The sequence below is a fragment of the Octopus bimaculoides genome, chromosome 10, assembly GCF_001194135.2.
Source record: "Octopus bimaculoides isolate UCB-OBI-ISO-001 chromosome 10, ASM119413v2, whole genome shotgun sequence".
NCBI lineage: Eukaryota > Metazoa > Mollusca > Cephalopoda > Octopoda > Octopodidae > Octopus > Octopus bimaculoides.
Genome location: NC_068990.1, coordinates 36,155,384 through 36,161,150, shown reverse-complemented (window position 1 = coordinate 36,161,150; position 5,767 = coordinate 36,155,384).

Sequence of the window (5,767 nt, the reverse complement as noted above, 5' to 3'; positions counted from 1 at the left end):
ATATATATGAAATATGTATGTATGTATGTAAACTATATATTTCGTGTTACGCTGAGCATGGTACTAGAATTTTCGACTCGAGTCAAAATATTACTCCAAATCTTTGTTAGAGTATCCATCCATGCATCCAAATGTCCCCCCATCTGTCCGTCCGTCAATGCATGCATGCATGCATACATACATACATACACTTATATGTGCTGATAAACAGTAATCCAACAGACTTGTATAGCTTACTGTGCACGATCCGGCTATCGTTAAACTTCTATAAAGATATCTTAATCTCTGCAGTTCAGTTCACCGAAAGGAAAAGCCTGTAGACAGGCGAAACTTTGTTACAGTTGATTCTTCTACAATGAATTTAAGTCTTCTGTCAGTAATGAATTCTTCCAGCAGTAGATGTTTGCTGTTAATTATCACTTAAGACTATCAAATTTGATATGTATACAAGGTGGACTAAAAGTCTCGAAATCTTGCAATATATAATAATTTGTTTATCAAAGTAGTCACCTTTACATTTTACAGATTTTATAAAGAAAACCTTGGATATTAACGATGGAAAACTTCACCACCGAACAGTGAACACAAATTTGTGAAATTTTACTATCAAAACCAAGGATCAATAATTCTGGCTCGACGAGCATATTGTCACCGATACGGCGTGAGAGATTCCCCAAGTGAATCGATGATTAGACGTTTGGTTGCTCGTTCTGAGAGACAGGGTGATTCAGTAAGCGACCTTCTACGAGCTTCCATTATGAACGAAGCCACAGTCAGGTGTGTAAGGGGGAGTATTGAAGATGACCCGAGCACACCAACGCGAAGGCTTTCTGGACAGGTTGGTGTCACTCGGATGTTGCTCTGACGTATTCTGAAAACAGTGAACCGTTTTACCGCATAAAATCTAGTTCGTGTAATAAGTGAAGCAACCAGATTATACCCACAAATTGCAATATCCAGTTAGATTTCAAGAATTAGCAAGAGAAGATCTCGAATCTATCCGCATGCAGATAATGTCAGATGAAGCACATTTTCATTTGAATGGCTTCATTAACAAACAAAGGTGCAAGATTTGGGATTAGGAAAGTCCTGTGGTAATTCACCGGCGGGAAATGCATCCCCTCAAGTATACGCTCTTAGTTTGGGTAACGTCATGAAAAGTGATCGGACCTTATTCTTACGAACACAACGATGGGAACCCTGTCACTGTCATAGGAAATGAATATCGGTCTATAATTGAAAATTTCTTACGCCCAGTGGTTCAAAATAAATATGATATGTGCTCCCAATAGAATGGAGCCACAGCTCACAGAGCAAAGAACACAATCCAACTGTTCAAATATATTTTTGAGGGAAGAATAACTTCCAGCGGTTGCTACATACGCTGCCCATTGAGTTCTAAAGATCTAACGACCCTCGTTACTTCCTATGGGGGCTATATCTTGAAAAAAAAATGTTAACAAGCCTTAGACACTTCCACAGCTTAACAACAATATTTGGGCCAAAATCAGAGCACTAGAACCTGCAACTGTCATGAAAACTGAACCTGGACTGTCATGGAAAATACCTTAGATAGGGCACATTTGTGCGAGGCACACAATGGTCGCTATTTACGGGATGTGATTTTTCATACGTAGTGTAAATTTATATTCTAAATGTACTGTATATGGTACTATGATATTGTAAATCAAAATAAAAAAAATATAGGAGCTATTAAACATTTAAACGTCTTCGTGAATTTTAGCCCATATATATATATATATATATATATATATATATATATATATATACATGGATGCATGCATCCCTCCTGTATGCATATGCATATGTTTGTGTGTGTCCGTGCATATACGATTCTATAAACCGCTTGCACTCTGGGTGTTAGTTTTGTCTTGAAACCTGCGAGATTACGTTGACTTACAGCAAATGAAAAATGTAATTGAGAACTCATGTTCATGGAAAGGTGAAAGAAGTAAACAGAAAGCTGTTATGGTCAGATATATGAATATATTTGTCCCTGCATATAATCCGTTATGTGCATTTGTTTCTACACATACACACACGCGTGCACCTGTGTATATGTGGGGAAAATGTTCCATAGAATCTTTTACCAGGCTATCTAAGGACAGTGTGAACATAGTAGCTTTTTAGTGTTATATATATATATATGTGTGTGTATAAATTTTTGTGTGCCTTTGCTCGTGTGTATGCATATATATATATATATCTATATATGTGTGTGCGTGTGTGTGTATATTTGTGCGTGTATACATAGCCGTTTCAGTGAGGTGTGCATGTACATAGGACATGTGTTTTTGAATGTCTCCCTCTATAGCTATGCTCATTTAAAGAAACCTTGGTTAGTAAATTTTTTTTTCTATTTTTTTTTTATATATAAGAGAAACACCTTTTACTCACATCTTGGCGTTGTTCATATACTAGCTTTAAGAAATAGTTTCATATACATAGAATTTCAGTTGTATGATTATGGCTGGCACCGACAATAATACACCAATATTGACAAAGAATATCAATACCATTGACATAAATACCATTATGATGGAATCAAGATGATCTTTGATGCCATACAAAAGCCTAAGAGGATCCCACAATCGGTTACATGAAACGGTTTAAAACGTTGGAACGAATATCAGCAGAATATAAGCTACAACGTAGCTAAGTATCTGCGGCAGCTTTCTTTGCCCTAATAATAGCTGTCACATATAGCAACGGATATCCTAATTTCTTTAATACCACTTATACTTCTGACTGTATTCAAAACTAGTCAAAAGCTTCTTATGAGACCGACAAGAATGTAAACGAACTAACACAGGTAGCGCCACCGTTACACGACTCTGGCTGATATCTCGCACAGGCGCAGATGTAGCTGTTTGGTGAGAAGCTTACTTCCCAACTACATGATTCCCAACCAATGGTTCAGTCCCATTGCGTGGCACCTTGGGCAAGTGTCTTCTATTATAGTCTTGGGCCGACCAAAACTTGTGAGTGGATTTGGTAAACGGAAACTGAAAGAATCCCGTCGTATATATGTATGTACATATATACATATATATATATATATATGTGTGTGTGTGTGTATATATAATATATCTATATCTATATATATATGTGTGTGTGTGTGTGTGTATATATAATATATCTATATATATATATGTGTGTGTATATATAATATATCTATATATATATATGTGTGTGTGTATATATAATATATCTATATCTATATATATATATGTGTGTGTGTGTGTGTATATATAATATATCTATATATATATATATATATATATATATATATATATATATATATGCATGTATGTATATGTTGTATATATGCCTTTGTTTCTGTGTTTGTCCCCACCTATCGCTTGACAACCGATGTTGGTGTGTTTACATCCCGTAACTCGGCAAAAGAAACCGATAGAATAAGTACTAGACATACAAAGAATAATACAGTTCTATATTTAAGAGATGAGGAATTATGTACATTATTTACATTCGACGGATATTTGTCCTCATCTTGTTTGTTAACACAATGTTTCGGCTGATATACCCTCCAGCCTTCTTCAGGTGTCTTGGGGAAATTTCGAACCTGGGTTCTGAACAATAATAATAATAATAATAATAATAATAACATCGAAAAATACCCTAGGAATGAGAACCCAGGTTCGAAATTTCCCCAAGACACCTGAAGAAGGCTGGAAAGTATATCAGCCGAAACGTTGTGTTAACAACAAACAAGATGATGACAAATATCCGTCGAATGTAAATAACATAAATAATGTATACAAAGAATAAGTCCTTGTTTTGATTTCTTCGACTAAAAGATAGGATATCTGTGGACAACTGCGTCCAAACCTGCAACTCCTCTACCCTGCATGGCAGCAGTCAAATCACTGAAACAAGTAAAAGAATAAAAGAATAGGGATCTGACAGAATCAACTGTAGAATAGAGACGACGGTAAGACATTTTGCAAGCATAGTTTGTAATCAATTTCACTAATTTCTCTAAGTTATCCTTACGCAACAGACCTTTTATGACAGAAATAGGATGAAAACCAGCCTCTCTCATAATAGAAGTTATCAATGATATCATTGGAAAATGTATAAAAGAAGATATGAAAACTCGTATTGGAATATCGATATCTGTAAACTGCTGCTGTTACTCTGAGATATCTGAGAGATATTTGCAAAGCATGCAGCAGAGAAATAGCCAATCATAAGCAACTCAAGTGAATAACGACTCTTGAAGAAAGCATAATGGATTTACGTCGCAGAACAGGAAATTTAAATGCTGTTATGAAGTTAAGTTTATTGTATTTGGTTGAAAACACACCAACAACTCTCCCTGGGAAACTCACAGAAATGTACGTAGATTCTATTCCCAATCTTGAGGGAAAATTAATAACCCCGAAATACGAACTCAATTATCTATCTGTCGATATCGCAGTTTCATTAGAAATTTCCTGCCAATACTAGAAGCTTGCAGCTTTGTATGTGCATGGTACAGGTTTCTTTTATAGCCCAATCGAGTGTCACAGAAGGTGCTGCAGCTGCATGGTGGAATATTTTCTTGTTGCAAGAGGAAATCCCTGCCTGCCATATCATTTTAAAGTCTATCCTTGTTTACAGTTACTTTGTACGATATATTTTCATTGTGTCGGTTAGAGAATGACAATATCAACATGAAATTTAGCTTCACTTGGACTCATGACCGCTACTTTACATTTTGAAGGCGGTTCTTTCGCAATCCATGAGTAGGAGATAGTTACAAAATAATTTATGAACATGCAAGTCAGCGAAGTCCATAAAATCCCAAAATGCAACTCTAAGTGACGATTATAGCACTTTTTTGTGGTTTGATATAACATATGTAGCCAGTAGCTGTCCAGAAATGTCCTCCCGCTAAGATAAGATGTTATTACTAAAACAATATATAATACAATGTTAAATCTCTGAACGAGGTATTAACAGTAACTGCACGACAACGTGAAGTATATTTCCCACTTAAATGGATGTTATTGTTGCTTTTAGCCCCAGGAGAACATCTCCCCCAGCTGGCTATTGACACACATCTGTGTCCTGTCTGTATTTGCAAAGGGAAGTCATCCTTCCCATATTGATCTGCGATATATATAATACGTTCCGCAAAAAGGACTGCCCTAGGATAAAAATAAACAACACATCTGCTATGGAATACATACACGTCAGCACAACGAATATTAGTGGAACATTCCCATCATAACTTTCACTAAGTGCAAACATATCAAACCTACCATAGTTATTTGGGATAGAAAGAAATGTCATGTACAGTTATAGAGGTAAGTTGCCTTGCAGATATGAACATCTCTATCGAAGCCAGCGATGAGGATATCTGTGGACAACTGCGTCCAAACCTGCAACTCTTCTACCCTCATTAAACATTTACATCCGTATCAATAATCATTAGTGTACTAAGGAGGCGAGCTGGCAGAAACGTTAGCACGCCGGGCAAAATGCTTAGCGGTATTTGGTCTGCCGTTACGTTCTGAGTTCAAATTCCGCCCAGGTCAACTTTGCCTTTCATCCTTTCGGGGTCGATAAATTAAGTACCAGTTACGCACTGGGGTCAATCTAATCGACTCAATCCCTCTGTCTGTCCTTGTTTTCTCGTCTATGTTTAGCCCCTTGCAGGCAATAAAGAAATAAGAAACGTTAGCACGCCGGGCGAAATGTTAAGCGGTATTTCGTCTGTCTTTATGTTCTGAGTTCA